Below are 25,664 nucleotides of genomic sequence, written 5' to 3'. Positions count from 1 at the left end.
TCATAGAGAAACATTTAAAATACCTTGATTTGCACAGCAGGAATTGGTAGCCCCATATACCTCAGCAGGTGAGGGTGAAGCTGGGGTTGAGTCAAGAGGGTTGGCTGAAAGATCCTTAAAGAAGAAATTTCCCCCTTTCATCCAACACCGCCCCTACTCCAACCCAACAGTAAACTGAATATTTTTCTCTGTAGATAGTAAAACATATTTTTCTCAGTAGATAATAAGCCAGGTGTTGCTGAACTGGACACATAAAAGAAAAGGGAACCAAACTGAAATAGGGGTACTAAATGAGAAGCTACACCTGAATATTAAGACCTCCCCACCCCTGTCCTCTTTTCCCACTGTGCTTCCGAAACCCGAGTGATTGGAAGAGTATTTTCTGGGATTTCCAACAAGCCTAAGAGAAAATATTTAAAGATATTGCTACTCAGCCATAATAAACAATGAAATAATGCCATTTGTAGCAACATGAATGCAACTAGAGATTATCATACTAAGTGAAGTAAGTCAGACAGAGAAAGACATACCATATGCTGCCACTTATATGTGGAATCTAAAATATGATGCAAATGAACGTATCTATGAAAGAGAAACAAAATCAGAGACATAGAGAATAGACTGGTGGTTGCCAAGGGCAAGGGAGGTGGGAGAGGGTAGGAGTGGGAGTTTGGGGTTAGCAGATGCAAACTATTATGTATACAATGGGTAAACAACAAGGTCCTACTGTATAATACAGGGAACTATATTCAATATCCTGTGAGAAACCATAATGGAAAAGAATATGAAAAAGAATGTATATATGTATAACTGAGTCACTTTGTTGTATAGCAGTAAATAACAAAACTTTGTAATTCAACTATACTTCAATAAAAAATAAATTTAAAAAAAGATACTGATAGTAGGGTTTCTTAAATGAAAAAGGCTAGCCAAATTCCCTTATGTACAGGCCATGGTCCAGTAGTCCACAGAATTTCTAGTCAGTGTTTTAGATACGAGTGGACTGACAACAATGAACAGATATTTGATGAAGTGTCTAACATAGACAAGGTTAAAGCAAACAAAACAGAGACTTATGAAAATGAAATCTTCAAAAAATTAATCTTTAATATTCTCAGAAAGACTTGTGTCTGTGAAACAAGAACAAGATGCATTTTTAAAAGAATGTTCAGAGAGGGAGAAGAATGAACCAGCCCTTTCTCAGCTCCTGCCATCAAGTCTGCTGTCTGCAACAAGGATGCATTCCGATCTGGCGCATTGGTAGGCTGTGAGCCCAGTGGGCCAGAATTTTCTGCAGGGAAGGCCTGTGGTTTTCCAATGCTGCTTGTGACTAGGTAGTAAGCAGCTCATGACTCAACCCAGCCCATGGACTGTTGTGGAAGTAACACTTTATTAAAATGCTGAGTTTGCAGCTGAGGACCCTGCGACCAAAAATCTTGCTTGGACCAAATAGGAATCCCAAGATGGGCCTAACCCACCCTTTGGGCCATCGCACTGGGCTCTGTGTGCCTTTTCCTGGGCCATGGTCATAGCATTTCTGTGAAAAGCCACTCCTGGTGCAGGAATTATGATCACTTCAGTGAATGAGAACGTGGAGAGGCACCAGCCCCTAATTCAATGAGAGACGTCTGAAACATTGCCACAGAGGTGTATTCCTGTTGAGGGGAGCACCCATGCTCTTCTTACAAGTCACATACTGAGTCTCTCACTTGGGAAACTGAGAGATTTTGACGAGTCAAGATCAATGCAGGAAAACATTGTGCACTTAACGGCAGAGAAAGGAGACTGGAGACAGCAGAAAGGCCCGTGAGTCTGCCTCCCAGCCCTGCACCTCAGCTGTGGCCTTGAGGTGTCTTTCTGGCCATCAGGTCTCTGCCTGGCCTCAGCCGACACCCTGTGAAAACCACAAATTTGGCATTTGTCCCACAGGTTTTGCTCCATGTCTGTATTTTTTGCAGTTTTTTTTTCCTGTGGTTGATGTCTGGTCTCGTGGCGTTGTGGTCTGAGATGATGCTTGATGTGATTTCAGTTTTCTTGAATTTGCTGAGGTTTGATTTGTGGCCCGGGGTGTGGTCTGTCCTGGAGGGTGTTCCGTGTGCACTTGGGAGGAAGGTGTGGTCTGTCGTTTTTGGATGGAGTGTCCTATGAATATCAATTGAGTCGAAAAAAAAAAAAAAAAAGAATGTTCAGAGAAAAACTCTTGGAAATTAGTATATTCATATGGAAAATTGAAAAGAGAAATAAGTTTAGAAATTCAGTAGTAAATATTCAATATCTGAATAATAAAACTTCCAGAAAGCGAGCACAGAGAAAATGGAAGGAAGATATTAGAGAATTAATTTCAGAAAAATTCCCAAAATTGAAGAAATGAATTTCCAGGTTGAAAGGCCAATAGAGTTCCTAGAACTATAGATGATAATAGACCCAAACCAAGGTATAGCATCATGAAACAGAGCTCTGGAAGCATCAAGAGGGGTGGGGTGGTGATTGTAACATATAAAGGATCAGAAATCAGAACATCCTCGGAGTTCCTCAGAGCAACACTGAAAGCAGGAAAGCAGTGGAGTCAAGACTTGCACATTATGATGATAAACAATATCCAACCTAAAATTGTATACTTAGCAGAACCATCAATTGTGTATGAAGGAAGACTAAAGTATCTTCAGACATCCAAAGCCTCAAAAACTTAACTCCTAAAAACTGTTTCTTGGGAAGCTACAAGAGGAGTTGCTTCATTAAAATAAGGGAATACATGAAGAAAGAGGAATTAATGGGATTTGGGAAATAAGGAATCCAATTCAAGGAAGAAATGAAGAGAGTATTCAAGCTGATATTCAGGAATGCATAGGAGAGGACCGTGCACCAGCATAGCAGGCAAGCATCCCAGAGTGAAACAGGTCAGAGAGCTCTGGAGAAATGTCTCCAATAAAGAAAACATTTTTAAAAATGCCTGATGTACTTAGATACATTGAAAGATTTAGAGAATAGAAGTTTATAAACATGTTAATGTTAAGCACATGGGAAACTAGAACAGTTATTAAATCTGAAGAAAACAAGTTGTGCAAGATAAGAAATCAAATTACTGCTTAGTTACAAATATTAAATAGACATAATAATGTTAACCCTGAATACAGTGTATTACTTTTTGGAGGGGATGGAAAGGGAGGGCAATATGGAAGTGGTGGACATATAGAAATAGTGAAAGAGTGCTTGATTCTTTTTTGTTTTTTTAAGCTCTTTATGGAATATAATTGCTTTACACTGTTGTGCCAGTTTCTGCTGGACAACAAAGTAAATCAGCTGTATTTATACATGTATCCCCATATTCCCTCCTTCCCATGACTCCTTCTCACCCTTCCTATCCCAGCCCTGCAAGTCATCACCCATTATTGAGCTGATGTCCCCGTGTTAGGCAGCAGCTTCGCACTAGCTATTTTACATTTGTAAGTGTATATATGTCAAAGCTACTCTCTCACTTCATCCCAGCTTCCCCTTCACTCCCCACCCCATGTCCTCAAGTCTGTTCTCTACATCTGCATCTTTATTCTTGCCCTGTCACTGGGTTCATCAGTACCACTTTTTTTAGATTCCATATATATGAGTTAGCATACGGTGTTTGTTTTTCTCTTTCTGGCTTACTTCACTCTGTTTGACAGACTCTAGGTCCATCTACCTCACTACACATAACTCAATTTCATTCCTTTTTATGGCTGAGTAATACTCCATTCTATATATGTGCCACATCTTCTTTCTCCATTCATCACTTGATGGGCATTTAGGTTCCTTCCATGTCTGGCTATTGTAAATAGTGCTGCAATGAACATTGCAGTACATGTTTCTTTTTGGGTTATGGTTTTCTCAGGGTATATGCCCAGGAGCGGGATTGCTGGGTCATATGGTAGTTCCATTTTTAGTTCTTTAAGGAACCTCCATACTGTTTTCCATAGTGGCTGTACCAATTTACATTCCCACCAACAGTGCAGGAGGATTCCCTTATCTCCACACCCTCTCCAGCATTTGTTTCTAGATTTTTTGATGATGGCCATTCTGATTGGTGTGAGGTGATACCTTAATGTGGCTTAGACTTGCATTTCTCTAATGATTAGTGATGTTGAGCATCTTTTCACATATTTGTTAGCCATCTGCAATCTTCTTTAGAGAAATGTCTATTCAGGTCTTCTGCGCATTTGTGGATTGGGTTATTTGCTTTTTTGGTATTAAGCTGCATGAGCTGCTTGTATATTTTGGAGATTAATCCTTTATCAGTTGCTTTATTGGCAAATATTTTCTCCCATTCTGAGGGTTGTCTTCTTGTCTTGTTTATGGTTTCTTTTGCTGTGCAAAAGCTTTTAAGTTTCATTAGGTCCCATTTGTCTATTTTTGATTTTATGTCCATTATTCTAAGAGGTGGATCAAAAAGGATGTTGCTTTGATTTATGTCATGGAGCATTCTGTCTATGTTTCCCTCTAAAAGTTTTAGAGTGTCTGGCCTTACATGTAGGTCTTTAATCCACTTTGAGTTTATTTTTGTGTATGGTGTTAGGAAGTGTTCTAATTGCATTCTTTTACATGTTGCTGTCCAATTTACCCAGCACCACTTATTGAAGAGGCTGTCTTTTTTCAATTGTATGTTCTTGCCTCCTTTGTCAAAGATAAGATGCCCATATATATGTGAGGTATATCTCTGGGCTATCTATTCTGTTCCATTGATCTATATTTCTATTTTTGTTTCAGTACCATACTGTCTTGATCACTGTAGCCTTGTAGTATAGTTTGAAGTCAGGGAGCCTGATTTGAGTACTTGATTCTTATCTTTCATTGTTGGAAAGCCAACAGTTAATCTGTCCCCCTTACCTGCCCCTCCTCCCCTCCCCAGTCAGTGGTACACTGTAAACAGGAGTATTTAGTGATGTGGAGGTAAATAGCAAAAGAAACAGGTCAAAGACTTATTAGCAGTTAACTGTGGGGAGCTGGAAATGGTAGAAAGTAGACCTATAAAGACTAATGGTTTTCATAATAAGCCATTTATAACAAATTAATACTTAAAACCTGTGTCTATCATTGATTAAAGCAAACTTGATTAGAAACAGAAAGACACAGCATGGGATTAGAACTAAAACTATTTTCCAGTCACAAGTCTCTTTTTTTTTACTGTGTGACTTTACCTCTCTGAGCCTTTCTTCACAAAGAAAGTCATAACTAAATTAAATAATTTATGTAAAGCACTTAATTATAGTAAGTGCTAGCCTTAAGTAAGCTTTAGTAAATGGCAGGCACTAAACTCCTAGTTATATGTTTTTCTAAGCCTCTGTGGAGGAAACTTAGGGTTATCAAGATTTAATAACTTTTTCAGTCACACAGCCAAAAAACATAAAAGCCACATTTGCCTGAGAGAGTCTGAACGCTGAGCCCACATTTCACCACTGTACTGCCTTCTCTTTCCTATTTTTCCTTGTAGATAGAAACTACGTCTTTTATGTTTATTCCAAACAGTGCCAGATTCATAATAGACAAAACATTTGAATTAATGTTATTAGACTGTGAGGATAACCCATTTTAATTTACATAATAGAGATAAAAATATCTTCAAATTATACTACAATACACTTTATTTTTTAAATAAAGTAATATTCAACCCATCCCAAGCTTGTTAATATATGTCAGAAATATTTTTTAAAATTCTGTGGCAATTCTTCTTCAGGGAGGGTTAGCTTCCATGTTTGTACCCTTATTCCTGTTTCTTCTCTGGGTACATGGGAGTCCTTCATACACATACCACAGAGGAGAGTACAGAGTAGACATTGAATACACAATTTTGTGTTGACTTCAAATAAACCAATTGCGTAGATATTAACCTGGATGAGAAAGTTGCCAAAAAGGACCTAAGGGTAGATTAAATAATAAATCCTTTGCATGGCATCATGAAGCCTAAATAAAATATGATTGTTTTATGTGTAGAAATAATATGACATGGGACCGGGTGGTAATAATTCTTATTTAAGTCTTGGAGAAATGGAGCATGCTAAGTACTGTTAAGTTCTCATCACCTCATTAACTCTAGAAATCTAGAAGGGGTCAGAAAAGGACAACAAGAATGATAAGGAGCTGGCAAAATGATTTATGAGAAAAGATTAAAATAATTAAACAAGAAAAATTGGATGAATAGTGACGAAGAAATGTAATAATACTGCAGATCTGGAAACTGAGAATATTAAAAAAATTGAGGAGAAACAGTAGGATGAGTAATTATAATGACAATACATTTAAGTTTGCTGTTTTTAAATCAATTCCTATAAAGGGTATGTGGAAACATTTAAGAATATTTCAAATGGAACATATAGTCTTCCAAAGAACAGAATTCTAGGAAAATAAACCAACTTATTGCTTCTGTCTTGGTTGTTTACTGTTGATGGTCAAGATTTGCAATAATCTTCCCAGTTTAGTTAATTTTTTCACCATGTTAATATTTAGCTAAATTTATTTCAAAATATTTAATATTTTTCAGATACATGGAAGAAATTTCAGACCAGATATTTAAACTTTGCAGCTTATTGTTAGATAACAGATTGACATTGAATCCAGCACACATTCTGTTGGTTTTTTTCACTAAAAAAAGGTTGTTAATGTACCCTTTTTCTCAAGAGAATATTTTGTTAAGTATATGTGTTGTCTTTGGTCAGTTGTCTTATCTATAACGAATTATGACAAAGAATCTGAGTGGTAGGAGGGCACAAAAAGTATCTATTTTATTTTATTTAGCATTATATCTCCAGTGTCTAGCACAGTTCCTGGTACCTTAAGGTACTCAATAAATATTGTTCAGTAAATGAGTGTGTATATATATATGTCTATAATGGACATTCCATCTGTACTTTTTTTTTTCTTTTTGGCTGCGTCGGATCTTAGTTGAGGTATGTGGGATCTTCATTGTGGCATGCTGGACCTTTGTTGCAGTGTACAGGTTCTTTGTTGCACTGTGGCTTCTCTCTAGTTGTGGCATACAGGCTTCAGGGCACATGGCTCTGTAGTTGTGACACCCAGGTTCCAGGGCACATCAGCTCTGTAGTTGCGGCACACGGGCTCTCTAGTTGAGGTGCGCGAGCTCAGTAGTTGTGGTGTTCGGGCTTAGTTGCCCTGTGGCATGTGGGATCTTAGTTCCCTGACCAGAGATCGAACCAGCATCCCCTGCATTGGAAGGTGGCTTCTTTACTACTGGACAACCAGGGAAGTCCCATCCATCTGTACATTTTTATTGAGACAGAAAATAGTTTTTTTAAGGTTGCATATGTTTCTCTTCTAATTGGGTGGAGGTCATAGGTTTAGTAACCAAATGTGGAATCCAAATTTTTCTTTCCCCTTGGCGTTAGAAGTTGGGATGTATGTTTTTAGATGAATAGCCAAAAATGCTATTATTGACTTGATCTATTCATCCATTCTACCTCCATGTAGAGCAGTGGTTCTCACAACCCCTAATGAGAAATTTTAAGAAATACAATTTCTAGTTTCCACTCTATAGCTGGTGAATAGATTTTCTGGGCATGGGTGCCAGACATCGGAGGGAAGGGAAGAACGGGAGGAGAGGAGTTATATAGATGAGGCCAAAGCAGAAGCAGGAGGAGAAACACAGATCAAAAGTTACCAATTTTCAGTTTTGTTTCTAAATACATTTTCCTCTATGAACTTTCATTTGTTGGAAAGGCTTTTATTTGATTTCTGGATACATTTTATGACACTTTTTGCTATTGGTAAGGAGAGTTCCCAAAGCAAAGGAAGTAAATACTGTAGGTTCTACATCAGAAGTTCTGCTTGCCCCTGTGTCTATTTTATGTGCTGAACTCAAGTAATTGACTGCTATACTATTACTTGAAACATACAACATCCTACGGTAGACACAGTATATATAATAACTAACCCTTTTACATGGCAGTCTCCTTACTCTTCACTTCTTAACTTGGAGTTTTCTCTCTTACCTGGCTGAGATATATCTTAAAGTACTTTTCAAGAGGACATGTATGTGGTGTTTCTTCTGTGTCCTTTGCTTATCTGAGAATTTTGTGTTGTTTTCCCATATTAATAAATGATTCGATAGTAAATTTTCAGTGAAACTATTTTTACTGAGGACTTTTTAAGTTTTCCCTTGTCTTCTGGCGTTACACGTTGCACAGAAGTCTGAAACTTGTCTGGCTTCCTCTCCAACTCACAGTCTTTTAAAATTTGAAAAACAAAGGAACGCACACACATGCACACACAAGAAAGTAAAACATACCCGTAATTCACATGTCAGTTTTGGGGGACCACACACCTCCAGAGCTTGTTGCAGAGGTTAAGTAGATATTATAGCAGTAACATAATACATCCTTTTTAAACATACTATACAATAATATGTGACACATATTATAGAGGTTAAATAATATAGTATTTACTTTTCATGAACTTTCCCTATGCTTATACAGCCATATCTATACATTATATATATTTGTACCTTTATTTTTTTAAATCAGAAGTTGTTCTACAACTAGTTGATCAACTAGTTACTTTTTAAATCTAATATTGTCATTTACTTTTAGATCAGTTCATTTAGCTGTGCATGTAGAATATCCACAATTAAATGAAAATACTCCTGTTTTCCAACTATATTTCTAGATAAGAGCAGACTTTTTTTTCACATGCTTTAACCAAAGCAGCATATTTCAACACACTGAATACAGAAACATATAGGAAAATAGTTTTCTTCTATTAAGCCAGACATTAAGGAGATTTGCAAAATGTGTAAAGTGATGCCACTCTTCTTGCTAACTTTGTTTTACAAAGCAATTATTTTTCATATGAATGTTATTTCTCTTCACATAAAATAGTTTTCTTATTTTAAAATTAATAAATGGTTATTTAAAAGATTTCTCAGTTTAATTTCCTACACAGTATTAATGGTAGGTATAACCCATATAAGCAAAGGCTTTCTTGAGACCCTAAAAAAAAAGTTTTAAATTGCAAAGAGATTCCAAGACTAAAAATTGGAGATTTGTTGGCATGTAGGATGAGGTTTATTTTCAAGAAGCCAAACTACAGCTACTCAATAAACCCTTTGGTGGGATCTTGACCTGGAATGCTTGTGCCAACACCCAACTCCTAGTCACTAGCTAAGTGATGTATGCGCTTGCCTTACACCCTTTGTGGATCTTACTGAGTGAGGGGCTTCGGTGCTTTGCTTTTACACACTATATCCTCGTGTACTTTCTAAGCTGTTTGCCTCAGAAAGACTTCAGTGTCTAGAGATGAAGTTATTAACCCATAGAAGATGCTATGAAATTCAAATATTTGTCACTATCTATTTAAATGCACTTAGCTTTTTACCATCTAAATTTTAGATGGAAATCCCTACTTTGATAATAATGTAACTGTCTAATGTGATAACAAGCAAATTGACTCAAGAAAGAGCAAAATTACACAGATAACTCAAATTCCATAAATTGATATTGGCTTCTGAGCATTTTAGAATTAGAATTTATTTAAATTTTTTTGTATGTACTTATCAATGCCTATTAAGAAATACAACCAAAAATGTTTTTATTGGTTTCTATGTATTAATCTGTTGCAAAAAGTTACTGTCATTCTCATTATTTTTTAAAACCAAATAACAATGAGAAAATTTCAAGTGTAAGATTTAAGTTCTACTTGAGTTGAGAAAAAAATGATTATTTTTCCTGTCTTTCTCTTTCTGGCAATAGAAATCACAAAGCTTAAGGGACCTTAGAATTAATCCTGCCACTCATTTTTTAAATTTTGGAAACTAAAGGAAGATGAAATGACAAGTAAGGGACAAAACTCAGATACTATCCACTCCCCTACTTTAATCTAATGTGTTTTTGTTATACCATTCTGCCACTCTAGTTCCTCTTCCTCCCACTATGTAATCAGAAGTGCTAAGAAAATCAGTTGTAGGTTTGGACCTGCTTCTCGTTATCCATAACAGTTTCAGTTGCAACAAAGAACATGTAAAAAAGAGAGATGCCAAGGACAAAATAAAGGTCAGTTCAATGAACAGCCCAATCAAATTGACCATATAATGATGTATGGACACTGAGATAAAATGCTTAATGGCATTTTTAAATTTCTCAACTGACAGTAAAGTTGTCCTAGAGTCACGAAAGTAAGGAGGAAAGATGTATTTCCACTGCCTTAGCCAGGAGTTTAGCATGAGAATTGGTGGCACTGTCTAGAAAAATAAAATCTCTGCTTGGTACTACAGGGGATATACTTTCTCTTTACCACCTTTCTCAATTAAAATAGGAAATGAAAATCCTAATGTTTGTGTTCATGCAGTGTTAATGCTGTACCTTCATAGATAAAAATGAGGAAATTAAACTGTTCTTGTTCCCAGAGTGATATGATAGTGACAAAGTATATTGTTTTTACCCATGTGGAGCTAATCCCTATTTTTCAGTTTATGCATTTCTTTTTAGATATATATAAAAAAAGGCATTAAAACCAGAAAGTCAAAGCTCAGAACTTATGGATAAGAATAAATGCTTTGGAATAGGAATGAAAATGTTTCAGTTACAGTTGTAACCACCATTTCATTTCTGCTACATTGATTTAGATTCAAATTGCTCTGGGGGAAATGTCACCTATTTTTTAAAGTGATATTTTTGGATTCAAAAAGTGTTAATAAGATCATGAAAAATATTTGGATAACAAATTTTCAATTCAGTAAAATAAACATTTAAAAGTTATTTATTTTAACTACATTTCATTTTATCTACATTTCTTGAAAGTATTTCTTTGGTAATTTCCCCATTCTCAGAATGAGTGAATTGCTAATTTCCAATGAAATGTACTGTCTCACAGGAAAGATTATAAAAGTATTCAGAAAAATACCTGGGCATTACTCTCCTGAGAAATATAACATAATTAACTCAATTGGCAAATACAACATATTTAAAACAAATTAATGTCCCGAAAATCAGAACTATTCAGGAAATCTCTTTTTATTGAGTGTCATTAGAACCAGGATGAACCAAAAATTAAGGTAGGGTGTCCTTGTACCATGAGGCATTAAGAATTAATGCATCCTTTAACTGGATAAAAATTTATTTTTACCTTAGTCATATACAGTTTAGATTTATCTTTCCATTTTAACATTAAAACCATGTGCTACTGTCACTCCCATCAAGAAATCATTGATAAACTAAGCTGACTATATCCTTTCCACATGGATGCTGCCACAGCTACTCAGGACCATTGGAAACTAAACTTATTTTGGGTAGCTTGTTGAGATGACATGTGAATGGAATGGAATTAGGAAGTAGCAACCTTGGAAATTTATTGAATTCAAGTTATCCAAAGATAATATTATTGCTTCTAAGAAAAATCAGCACAACAAATCTTTAGGAAGGGCCAGAATGTGTCCATTAAAACTGAAGTTCTGTGACTGGAATTGAGTTCCTGAAATTGTGGGTACATGTTTGAGATACACATATTTAAATTTAGTAATACAAGGATCCTATAAACTGTAGAAAAATGTAACCTCCAAGTCTTAATAAAGCTCCAGCTTATATAGCCAATCTTAAAACTGTAATTAAGACATCTGATGAAGCCATTATATACCAAGAATTATTTAGGCCTTTTTAAATATTAATAATAGCACTTATTTAGTGCCTATTATATGCCAGGTACTGTGTTAAGTGCTATATATAATAATCAACTTAATATTCTTAATGATCCCATGAAGAATGGCCTATTATCCCATTATACAGATGAGAAAACTGAAGCATAGAAAGTTTACCATGCTTAGAGTTACAAAGCAAGGAAGTGGGAAAAGTCAGGTATAAACCCAGGTTGTCTTTCCTCAGCCTTTGCGCTTTTACTTACTGTTCTATACTTGCTCTGATTCTTGCCAGTGTGTTTTTTAATCTTATTATTTTTCCACTTGATGAGAATAAATAGCCTGTGTGTTGTCCCACAATCTATTAATCCTCAATTTAAAAGATTCCTTAATTTACAACTTAATTTTTAAAAAGTTCCTTCTTATCCAACTTAATTCTGTGATTCAAACACTCTTGCCAACACCCTAAATTCTCTTTTCCCTCTGTTTTTTGCACCTGGCAAACCCTAAACTTTGATGAGCTTAAACACAGGCACACCTTGAAGATATTGTGGGTTTGGCTCCAGGCCACTCCAATAAAGCAAACAATGCAATAAAGCCAGTCACATGAATGTTTTGGTTTTCCCAGGGCTTATAAAATAGACAGTAGTCTATTAAGTATGCAATAGCATTAAGTTTAAAAAACAACATACATACCTTAATTAAAAATACTTTATTGCTAAAAAGTGCTAACCATCACCTGAGAAACTTCAGTGAATCGTAGTAGTAACATCAAAGGTCACTGGTAACAAACCACTGTAACAAACATAATAATGAAAAAGTTTGAAATATTAGGAGAATTACCAAACTGTGACACAGGGACACAAGTGAGCAAGTGCTGTTGAAGAAACAGCACTGATAGATTTGTTCAATGCAGGGTTGCACAAACTTTCAATTAAAAAAAAAAGTACGATATCCTTGAACAACAATAAATGAAGTGTGCTGGTATTTGCTTTCTTGGTGTAAACTCCATAGTAACTGAAAACTGCTGGAGAGAGGGTTAAGCGAGTGGTTCTGCTATATACTACCTGGTAGTGTTTGATCAATTTACTCTCTCCATGGCTTTTGCAAACCTCTTTGTAACCCATTCCCACTTGCCAAATAAACTAATTATTATTATCTCTTCTGTTATATTTTGAACTTCTGTTTGAACTGGACCTGTCTCATTTTTAAAAAATATATTGAGGTATAATTGGAGTGCAATAAACTGCGCATACTGAAACTGTGCGAGTTGACTAGTTTTAACTTAAGTGTTCACCTTGGAAACCACCACCGCAATCAAGACAATGAACATTTAACCCCAAATGTTTCCTTATGCTCATTGCAGAACATCCCATGCTCCACCCCAATTCCCAAGCAACCACTTACCTTCTTTATGTCACCATAGATTTGTTGACATGTTACAGAATTTTATATAAGTGGAATTGGTACACATAAATATGTGTATGTAGGTACTCTTTCGCCTGGGTTCTTTCACTTAGCATAGTGACTTTTGAGATACATTTATTTGTTGCAAATTTTGGTTGTTTATAACTTTTTAGTGCTGGGTATTATGCCATTGTATAGCTATTTCCTGGCTTATATTCACATGTTGATGAACTTTCGGGTTTCCAGTTTTGGGATCTATATCTATATCTAATCTCAATAGTATATTAAATGCTGTACACACACAGTTTCCACATATATATAAGTCCAAGTTCTCTATTCAGTTTCAATGGCCTTTCTCTTTCTCTGTGCCAATACCAACTTTTACTTTAACAGAGTCTTATAAAAGGACACGTCTCTGTCCTTAATCATCTACTTTAAAAAGGTCTAGACTATTTTTATCTAAAAGGCATTTCTTTAGTCTCTCAAAATGTAAACTTCTAGTTGATTTGAGCATTTCTTCTAATCACCTACCCAGCACCATCCTTAACAAATCAAAATTATATTTCTCAGGAAATATTCTTCATGAGAAATTGGTATTGGTTATGCCAACTTGCTACTGTAAACTTGGTTAAGAGCAACCTAAAATATTTATTTTTTTCCTTTATATTTTCTTTGAGTTTCATTCTGTGGATAGGAACATTTTATTGGCTATGTTCTCTGTTCTCAGCTTCAATGGATGGCACAATGATGTGATGTCATTCTATTGTAGAGTGTATAATAAAAAACAGTCCCTCATCTCACACTTGCTAAAATTATGTCAAATGTTAATAATTAGGATAAGGTTTTAAAGTATTAATAATAGATGCCCAGTAGATCCAAGAATTCTGGTCTTACACCCCTACCCCTCCTCTTCACTCCCAATAAGATTCCCAAGGGATATTTTGTATATGTGTATATGTATATATGTATACACACACACACATATATATACACACACACATATACACACACATATATATACACACACACATACACACACACATACATACAAGCAACAATGTCAAATGGGAACTTTCTCACTGGAACCTAGGTCGCTTGACAAGATAATCCAGAGGCTTGGTGTGGGGACTCTTGACCTCTCTCAGAAAAAATTCAAAGCTCACAAGGAAAGATAAGAGTCAGACTGAGAAAGTAGTACAGGGTATATGAAAAAGAATGCTAAATTCCTCATATGGGAAAAGACATTCTGACTACAAAGGATGAAAGCAGAGACAAATGGGAGAAGTGAGTGGACCTGTTCTGAAGATTAGATCCTGGCTCTCTTATCTTCTCTGCTGCTTGAGAACAAGATAGGAAAAATAACAGAGGGCTATTATCACATGCTTCATCTCCCAGTGCACTTCAACCTCTCCTGCTTGTCACTTGGTCCAGTGAGGGTCTTGGAATCTGACCAATCAGTTTCATGTTTACCCCTCCTGGTGAGAAGTGAGATGGAAAGAGATGTGGAACAAGGACATAGATATTCTCCTTTCCTCTATTCTGGGGACACCTGGGCTAAGTTATAAGAGCTTAATATGGGTCCCAGGTTATTGATGTTCTAATAGAACCCACTACTGATATGTCAAAGAGGATAAGGACTGATGAAATTGTTTCAGATAAGATAATAGTTTTGATCAATGTGAAACAGGAATACAGTTTAGGCCCCCTTCATATTAGCCTGCACCTTAATAACGTGAATTATTTCTAGACTAGGCAGATGCACGCGTTCCTGCTGTTGCAAATAGAAAGATGATTCTTCTTCTTCCCCACTTAGTATGTTACGTTGTCACTAGGAGCAACCTCAATAGAAAATTGATTATGTCATTTAATAATTGTCAAAAACTTTGGCTTGACATCAACTGTTCTAATCCGAAAGCATTATTTTTTGGCAGTTATTCTTCATCACTTAATTAACTTCTGTGCAACACTCTGACAGAGCAGGTCAAGTCATTCAGTTACCTGGCAATACATTTTATAACTAATCGATCTTGAAGGATTCCCCAAGAAGCTACTTTGCATAAAATGAGATCCTATATGGGTTTTATTGAAAACTTATTGTCAATAGTGGGATAATGTTAAAAATCATATTGAAATTTTTCCATGATCAAGTCATTTTGGCCATGCTCTCTGAGGTGGAGTGCTAAGCCCCCTCATTGTACACTGGCAAGACCAGCGCTTTTGCAAAACACAAACTTAGCCCATCTGTAGATGCCTGTGTGTCACACTTCCTCGTGGCTACATTTTTATGCCCGTGGCCGGACACATTTTCATAAGAAGATGCCAATCATATCCAACTTTCCTTGTGCCAGAAGTTGAAACTCAATGACTCTTCTCTCAATAACATTGGTATCTATAGAGTCATATCAGAGAATACAAACTCAAAATTTGTCTGCAATTTTTTTCCAAAACCCTAGTTATGTACTTTTCTTTTCATGCCCTATAGTGTACCCTTAAATTCAGTCAGACCTTTAGAAACCAGCTTACTTGGACTATATCAAGTGTCTCCTTTATGAAAATCCACATACACACATAGATTTTTCCATGACCTCAAACCATGCTTTTGCTGAGAATCAATTTGTTTTTATCTTAGGGGTACTGTGAGTATATTTCACTTTTTGCTTTTGCCAGATAGGAAGCTCAAAGTCATATTCACCACCCAGCTTTAACAATTGAAGACTCTGTGATCTGGCTTTCAAGTATTAATCCTAAATTTACTTTTTCATTCTGATACTCCACTGGTCCCTAATTTTTCATTTTTTCCTTTACTATTCTTCTATTATATGCATTAATGACCACATCTATGTAACAAAGCAAAAACCATTTTGGGGAAGGAAGTAGGCGCTCCAGTAGCTTTGTCCTCAGCTAGGAGGCCACATCACATCAGAAGTTAAAACATCAGCAACAACAAAAAAACCCCTTCACAGTTCCTTTATCTGTGACATATGCCCCACTGAGAAATGCCCTCTGAGTGGCAGCGGAAATACTCAAATACTTGACAGTTCAATTTGTTTCTCGTGACCTTGCAAATTATCAGTTTTTGTCCCTTTGACTAAGAGATTTTTAGAAAATCAATGGAGTTCAATGAGATTTACAAATTATTCAATGAATGTGTTTTTGCAAAAGTACCATGGTTTCCCTTTCACCTCTCCTGCTCCTTGGGGTCACAGGACAAACCTACATTTAGGTCTTTATTACTTTCCTCATTGCATTTATAGAGATATATTATTACCTCTTTAGGTTTCCCTCTCTAGATTCTGGAATTCCAGAGCCTTGCTCTTCTGTAATGTTTCTTGGGAGTCATGCCCTCTCTCCTTTTATATTTCCCCCTGATACCCAACCCTAAGTATGAATCAGCACCTTGGGGACTGCTCACTAATGACTCTGCATGGTGATTATAAATGCAATTTTTAACCTATAGAAGCTCATTTTATGGCTCTTTGATTACATCTTTATGACTTCAAATTCATGTACCCTGAAATTGTGGAGGGAAAAAAAACTTATCAGTATAATCATCCCAATTTATAGGAGTTATAGTATTGGGGCCTCTCGTTGTAGTAAAGGAGTGAAGATAAAACACATGGAATCTGGTCTGGGTCTTGGGAAGTTAGGAAATTTTATTGACCTTACTATGCCATCCTGTGCCAGGCCTGACCAAGGAACGGGAATTCTTTGCAAAGACTCATGGATAAGCCCTTGGAGGTGACCATGATGGCTTCTCCAGTCAGTTCTCAACTCTGCAAAACTCTCCCTTTCACTCCAGCATAAAAATTCACACCTTAAAGTACCAGCACCGTTCATTAATTCAACAAATATTTATTTTGTGCCTATTAAGGGCAAGGCATCATACAAAGCACTTATTAAATATTAACAAAGCAGGTAGAAAAGATGTTTCTATTTCCAGGTGGCTTATCATTTAAAAAAAATCTAAGATTTATAATTTTACCTATTAAGCCAGAGTCTTCAATCTTCCCAGCCTTCTTATCAGCCACCAACATATTTTAATTCCAAATTCTCCCAGGAACCAATAGCTATCCATCAAAATCCATAAGTTGAACAAATTTTTATACAACAGAAAGAATAGGCGTGAACTTCTTCACCTCTTTTTATCTATCACTGGGATATTCACAGATCTTTAACAATTAGAACATGACCCTTGGCCTTCTGGAGATTAGGAGAAATATAGTGAGTAGGAGCTTTATACTTCATCATGGAAACTTTCAACTGGGAAAAATATAGAGAGGTGGCTGATACACAGTTCCAATATACATTGCATATTATATATGGTATGTGTGAGTAAAAAAAATTCCACTTAGTTACTTCACTTCAGTATATATTAAGACTTTTCTCTAAGTACATGCAACTTTTCTTTATATGGCTATTTCAATGACTGTTCCAGTTTATATCATTTATTTAAACATTGTCTTATTAATTATCATTTAAATCATTTTCCTATTGTAAACACTACTGCAGTTAACAAGTTATGCATTTTCTGGGTGAACATGTGCAAGAACAGCTCTAGGACCTGCTAGTAGAATCAGAAGATTCAAGTCCTACTGATACATACTCTGTTTTGTATGAAGTTCTTCAAATTTTGCACTGACTTTCCTCTGAAACTGTAGCGCACTGATTTTTAGAGATTGGTATTTAACATGCCACAAGTTCAAACAGAGGACTTTGGTGGAAATACTGTCTCCTTCCCAGAAGAGAGATTTTTAATTTATTTTCTTTGCATTACCTTCAAATATTAACACTTCACTTCATATGGATTGATGAGTGCTCAAAATGCATAGAATATTTTTATTAAATTATTTTTCATTTTCCATCATTCCTAAACATACCAAATCAAAAAATGTCTAAGAAAATCATCAGCGTTACTGGCAATCAGATGGCGAATTTAGTAAGAATGTAGTTATGAAATAAGGTCTTTTTTAAAACTCTTCAGAAATGTCTCCATGACAAAGTATCATAAGAAAGGAGGTTTTATATCTTTATTTCACCAACAAGTTCTAAATGGATACATTTTCCCAAAATTGCCTTTTTAGTCAAATGTTTCTTACAATGCCAATATGATTCTTAATCTCTTCAAGTGGCTTAAGTTAAGGACAATTGAAATAAAAGTGTTGAAAAGAAAATCCAAGGACAGCTGGCAAATTTTATGCCCCGGTATAACCTATTGGTGGTTGTCTTGGCTTCACAGGTTATAGGAACCCTATTGGAGACCTTGTGATATCTTAGAACACAACACAGAAAATATTTCCAAAGCATTGCTTCCTGTGATAAGTTTGCTTTCTAGCCAAGCAGTGACACAAAGAGACCCACCACAAATGTGTAATGGCTGCCCTATAGAGTTTGGAACAGTCTAGGTGGGAGCACTTAGAGTAGATTACAGGAATTGACCTGTGCATCATCTCATTTTAACTTGGTAAAGCATAAGTTTTCTAGTATTGCATACTTCTGAACTGACCTTTGCCTAAAATGGAAGATCTGTCCCACAGGGCTGGGAGAATTTATTCTGTATTGCATGTGCTTTGATGTATATTTCAAAGATTGTAGCTACAGTCAGACATGCTGTGTTTGCTCAGATGCAGTGGGAAGCCTCTGTGTCTGGCATGCCCTTGCAGATGCATTTGTCTATTTCCCTTCACAGTGAAAGAGCATTTCATGAAATTTAATTCCTGATTAGTTCCAAAAGGCCTACTTCCTCCGGTCACAGATTAATTTACAATATCCCATTCTTGGGATAATTTTGGATGCCTTAAAAACTGCCAGACATCAATTAAATGAACTGGATTCTCTGTCTAGGGCAAGGCAGGGGATGTGAAGTTATCTTTTGAGCCCTCAGTATATGAAACCAAAGCCTCCTCAATGGGCTATGTGAGTCTTGCTGTATCCTCCCTTCAGGAAATAATTAAAACCCTCAGCTTCCTCTCACACTGTTTAGCTTCTAACATCTAATACTATTTATTGCTGGGGACTTTCCCTTTTTTTCTTGGCCTGTAATATCAACTTGGGCATGTTTGGAGAGAGGTAGTTTATAAGCTGTGGTTTTAGAAGTATTTTTCTAAAAGGGCTAGAATGATTAATATTGTCATGTTAACAACTGTTCTCTCTTTAGGCTAGGATTATGGGGAATTCTTACTTTAATATTCTTCTGACACATAAGGAAAATGTTATATCCTGCCATTTATATGTACCGCAAAGTTTTTCCCTAGGGATTGGAGGTCTGTTTCTGACTATCATTGTACTTCTACAGATTTTGAGTCTCTGCCACATTAAGTTGTGCTAGACATAGATTTTTGTTTCCTTTCTTAAAAATAACATGCTCATGAACCTCTGAGCATAAAGTAGGTATATGTATTAAAGGCAAATAAGATTTACAATTGGATATGGTGGGATCTACATAGCTTTTGAAAGGGTGAGGATTTTGTTGGTGTGTCCACAGAGAAGAGCCTAGTAGGAGTCTTTTTACAGTGAAACCCCTGGTTAAAAAATATATATAGTTCCGTAAATGAAATAAATACTCAATTCCAATAGTGAATGTTGAAAGGGGACGTAATGTACAGGTATACTCATGGACACATATTTTCTAGGGGAAAAATAGATACTTTGTCCTAAAATTCATGTGGTAGGTGACCAAAGAAGAAATTAAATCTATGAAATACTTCCTTTCTTTTGAGAGTTAACATAACCCATAAACCTAATAGCAATTTTACTTTAGTTCAATTGCTGTATAATTTGCCATTTGGCCAAAGTTATTGTGAAAAATGAAAAGAATTTGCTATTCTTAATGTTCTACATCCATTCTGAAATGAATCACAAGTTATATTACCTGAAAACAGAGTGAGCTTCAAAGGTAAACTGCTATACTATTATTTCTTAGGCTAATGTATTCTCGTACATATTTTTTATTGGAGAGAATTACATTTCATCTGTCATTGTCTTCTCCTTTGTTTTTGCCTGATAATTCCTCAACTCATTTTTCTAGCATAGACCGTGTTTCTTAAGCTTAGCACTACTATCATTTTGAGCTGGATAATTCTTTGCTGTTGGACCTGTCTTGTACAATGTAGGCTTTTTAGCAGCATCCCTGGCCTCTGATCACAAAATGCCAGTAGCACCTTCCCTCTGGCTGTGGTAACCAAACATGCCATCAGGTGATGTCAAATGTTCCCTGGAGGGTCAGATTGCCCCTTGTTGAGAACTGCTGCAGACAAAGCAATGTACCATGTCTAATTTTTTGTTCAGTCCCTAACTACTTTGTTCACTTGGAAGTAATTTGTCATTTATTCATGTCAAAGAGAATTATGAACAGTGAGTCTGCTTTTCCCAGGGCTTGAAAAGCTTTGTAAGGCTGAACATGTAAGTTTACTTTATAAAATATTTTACTCATGGCCAGAGCTCCTCGAATACTTTACATTCTAAATATGAAGAAAGCATCATGTGAATGACTGGGAAGAATGGAATTGTTTGTGATGATACATTTATAATAAGGCAGTGCTGTTGTTATTATTACTAGAAGCTATTAGTCATTAGTCATGACTTTCATTTAAATATAAAATTAACACATTAAACATTTCTTTCATTTAACACGTTAATTAATAGGGGAACCAGTAAGATGTTAAACTGGTCCAAAGAGCATTTGAGAAGCAGGTATTCATGGGCAATTTACTAAACGAATCAGACACAGAACTGGTTAATGTTGTCTAAGGGTAGTAAAGAATAACTTTTGGGGATTTCTTTTCCATCAAACAAATGATTTGCATCTTTACAAGACAAAAGTCTACAAGTCAACATAAAACTTCACTAAGTTGTGGACAATATTCTTAATATTGTTTAAATAGCTCCTATTCATAGACAGAGATATTTACTCCTTTTTAAGGTAAATCCCTCCAGGTCCAGAACATCTTTCTCCCCCATGGGCAATCTATTCTCCATTTTCTTTCTTCTTCCTTTAAAATAAAGGCCTTTTAAAAAATAGATTTGAGGTCTTTGTAAAACAGCATATGTTATGAGCCATCTGCAGAATCCTGACCATTTTAGATAAGCCTGTCTTAAACTTAGATGCCTTTGCAGTTTTAATGCATGACAGTGTTTTTCATTCAGCCTTGAAATACAACAAACCTAAACTTAAATGTCACTCCTTTTGCATCCTTCCTATTCACTACCCATCCCCCTCCATGAAGGAAGAAAAATGAAGATAATAATCAAACTAAAATGAATCAGTAAAATGTTCTTTACATTTTTTGTCAGCCTTTAAGTAAGAAATCTACAGACTTCTTGATGTGTGTGTCTTGTGATTTCGACAGAGGGTCACATTTTTCCATGACTTAAAAATTATAATAGGTGAAAGGTGGTCAAATGATAGTTCCATAAATTACTTGCTGACAGTTGTCTTCTGGTCTGATATCCTTCATCTGGTGGTAGAATGTGTCCATCTGAAGATAAATGAATTAAAACATAGCACAGCTATATAATCATGTTACATTTCAGGAGAAACTATATGAGGTCAAACATGTTGAAGATAGTTTCTGTGGAAGTAAAATAACTTTCAAAGCTTTTAGAACATTATCAGAAACTATGGGTGAAAAATTCCAGATACAATCAATCACCTTTTCCCTCTCCAAAACCTGATCTCTGTTTACTTCCATGCAATAAGAACCTCTTAAATGCCTAACCTTTTCAGTTCAATTCATTTAGTGTTTTAGGAGGCTCCTCTTGGTTTTATGGAACACTATTCTTTTGAAAAATCTAAGCACTTTCTTCTAACAATTCCAGGAATAAGCAATTAATTTCCCACTGCATTTTTTAGAAAATTTATTTATTTATTTATTTATTTATTTATTTATTTATTTATTTATTTATTTATGGCTGCTTTGGGTCTTCATTGCTGCGTGGGCTTTCTCTAGTTGCAGTGTGTGGGCTACTCTTCATTGTGGTTCATGGGCTTCTCATTGAGGTGGCTTCTCTTCTCTTGTGGAGCACGGGCTCTAGGCACATGAACTTCAGTCATTGTGGCTTGTGGGCTCTAGAGCACAGGCTCAGTAGTTGTGGTGCACGGGCTTAGTTGCTCCAAGGCATGTGGGATTTTCCTGGACCAGGGCTTGAACCCATGTCCCCTGCATTGTCAGGCAGATTCTTAACTACTGCACCACCAGGGAAGTCCCTCCCCTTGCATTTTATCTCATGCTAAACTTTAGGTTAGTCATGGAGTTAGGGTTTGTCATTTTGTTAAGGAAGTCACATCATGTGGCTGTATTAAATTTAGGTTGTACTTTGATGTTCTGGGCTGATGTATTTTCTGAGTTAAGACCAGGAGTACTTGGCAAATGAATTATCTTTCCTGCCTTTTTTTTTTTTCTTTCTTTCTATGATATTTCATCTTCTCTAATTCTGGTAGTAGTTTAAGAGGGAGTATGGAAGTGGTTTAGCCCTTGAAGACTGAATGCAAAAACAATAGCATCTGTAGGTTTGTTGAGATTCCTCCAAGACAATTCATCTGAAAGTACATAGACTTAAGGAACTGCTTTAGTTTATCCATTGCTATGTAACAAATTGCCCCCCAAATTTAGCAATTTAAACAATAAACATTTATTATCTCACAGTTTCTGAGGATCAGAAATCTGGCCATGGCTGAACCAGATGGTTCTGGCTCAGGTTCTCTCACAATGTTTTAGAGACGCTGTTGGCTGGAGCTGTGGTTCTCATCACTCAACTGGAGCTGGTGAGTCTGTGTGCATGATCTTTCCAGCGGTTGTTGGCACACCTCAGTTCCTTGCTGGCTGTGGGCCAGGGGCTTTGGTTTCACATGTGTATGTCTGCAAGGCTGATCATAACCTGGGAACTTGGTTTTCCCAAAGTGATACAAGAGAGAGGGAGGAGGAAAAAAGACAATGCCCAACAGAGAAGTCACAGTCTTTATAAGAATTTGTCCATTTCCTTTAGGTTGTCCATTTTGTTGACATATAGTTGCTCATAGTAGTCCCTTATGATCCTTTGTATTTCTGTTGTATTGATTGTAACTTCTCTGTTTTTATTTCTCATTTTCTTGATTTGGGCCCTCTTTCCTTTTTTCTTGCTGAGTCTGGCTAAAGGTTAATCAACTTTATTTACCTTTCCAAAACCAGCATTTAGTTTCGTTTATCTTTTCTATTATTTTTTCAATCTCTGTTTCATTGGCTTTTCTCTGATCTTTATGATTTCTTTCCTTGTACTAACTCTGGTTTTGTTTGTTCTTCTTTCTCAATTTGCTTTAGGTCTAAGGTTAGGTTGTTTAGTTGAGATTTTTCTTGTTTCCTGAGGTAAGCTTGTATCTCTATAAGCTTCCCTCTTAGAACTGCTTTTTCTGTGTCCCACAGGTTTTGGATCAACTTGTTTTCATTTTCCTTTATCTCTAGGTATTTCTTGATTTCCTGTTTGATTTCTTCAGTGATCCATTGGTTGTTTAGTAGCATATTGTTTAGCTTCCAAGTGTTTGTGTCTTTTTGCAATTTTTTTCTTGTAGTTGATTTCTAATCTCATAGCGTGGTAGTCAGAAAAGATACTTGGTTTAATTTCAGTTTTCTTGAATATACTGAGGCTCACTTTGTGGCCAAGCATATGATCTATCCTGGAGAATGTTCCATGTGCACTTGAAAAGAATATGTGTTTTGCTGCTTTTGGATGAAATGTTCTATGAATATCAATTAAGTTCATTTGGTCTAATGTGTCATTAAAAGCCTCTGTTTCTTTATTGACTTTCTGTCTGGATGATCTGTCCATTGATGCAAGTAGGGTGTTAAAGTTCCTCACTATTATTGTGTTACTGTTAATTTCTCCTTTTATATTTGTTAACATTTGCCCTATATATTGAGGTGCTCCTGTGTTGGGTGCATATATATTTACAACTGTTACATCTTTTTCTTGGATTGATTCCTTGATTAGTATGTTGTGTCCTTTTTTGTTTCTTGAAACAGTTTTTATTTTAAAGTCTATATTTTCTGAAGTATTGCTACTCCAGCTTTCTTTTGATTTCCATTTGCATGGAATACATTTTTCCGTCCCCTCACTTTCAGTCTGTATGTTTCTGTAGATCTGAAGTGGGTCTCTCTTGTAGACAGCATACATATGGGTCTTGCTTTTGTACACATTCAGCCAGTCTGTCTCTTTTGGTTGGATCATTTAATCCATTTACATTATAGATATGTATGTAATTATTACATGATTGATATGTATGTTATTACATTTTGTTCATTGTTTCAGATTTCCTCTTGCAGGTCTTTTTTTCCCTTTCTTCTTTTGTTATTTTGTCTTGTGATTGGATGACTATCTTTAATGTTCTGTTTGGATTCCTTTCTCTTTATTATATGTATATCTATTATAGATTTTTGGTTTGTGGTTACCAGGAGGTTTTGGTATAACAGTGTATATTGTTTTAGGTAACCAATCTCTTAATTTCAAAAGCATTTTGATACCCTGCATTTGTACTCTCCTCCCCTGATGATAACTGGTTTTGATATCATATTTTACATCTAATTGTTTTGCATATCCCTTAACTTCTTATCATGGATACAGATGATTTTACTACCTTTGTCTTTTAACTTCCCTACTAGTTTGTGTGTCGATGATTTCCTATCTTTACTATATGTCTGCCTTTGCTGGTGAGCTTTTCCATTTCATAATTTTCTTGTTTCTAATTGTGACCTTTTCTTTTCTGTATAGAGAAATTCCTTTAGCACTTGTTGTATAGCTGGTTTGGTGGTGCTGAATTCTTTTAGCTTTTGCTTTTCTTTAAAGTTTTTGATCTCTCCATCAAATTTGAATAAAAGCCTAACTGGATACAGTATTCTTGGTGGTAGGTTTTGCTCTGTCATCACTTTAAATATATCTTGCCACTTCCTTCTGGCCTACAGAGTTTCTGCTGAAAAATCAGCTAATAACCTTATGTTACCCCTTGTATGTTATTTGTTGCTTTTCCCTTGTTGCTTTTAATATTTATCTTTAATTTTTATCATTTTTGATTACAATATGTTTTGGTGTGTTCCTCTGAGGATTTATCCTGTACGGAGCTCTCTGTGCTTCCTGGATTTGTGTGACTGTTTCCTTTCCTAGGTTAGGGAAGTTATCAGCTATTTTCTCTTCAGATATTTTCTCAGGTCCTTTGTCTCTCTATTCTCCTTCTGGGACCCCTATAATGTAGATGCTAGTGTTCTTAATGCTGTCCCAGAGGACTCTTAAATTGTTTTGGTTTCTTTTCATTTTTTTTCTTTATTCTGTTCCGTGGCAGTGATTTCCACCACTGTGTCTTCCAGCTCACTTATCCTTTCTTTTGCTTCATGTATTCTGCTATTGATTCCTTCTAATTTTTTTTTTAATTTCATTTATTGTATTTTTCAACTCTGGTTGTACTTTATATTTTCTAACTCTTTGTTAAAAACTTTTCATATCTCCTCACTCTGTGCATCCATTCTTCTCCTGAGTTCTTGCCTCATCTTTATGATTGTCACTTTGAACTTTTTCTCAGGTTGCCTATCTCCACTTCATTTAGTTCTATTGTGGTTTTATATTGTTTTCTGTCTGAAACCTATTTCTTTGTTGCCTCATTTTGTCTAAATTTCTGCATGTATTTTTATGTATGTGG

Source organism: Hippopotamus amphibius, chromosome 1 (genome assembly GCF_030028045.1).
Source record: "Hippopotamus amphibius kiboko isolate mHipAmp2 chromosome 1, mHipAmp2.hap2, whole genome shotgun sequence".
NCBI lineage: Eukaryota > Metazoa > Chordata > Mammalia > Artiodactyla > Hippopotamidae > Hippopotamus > Hippopotamus amphibius.
This window is presented reverse-complemented; position numbering follows the sequence as displayed.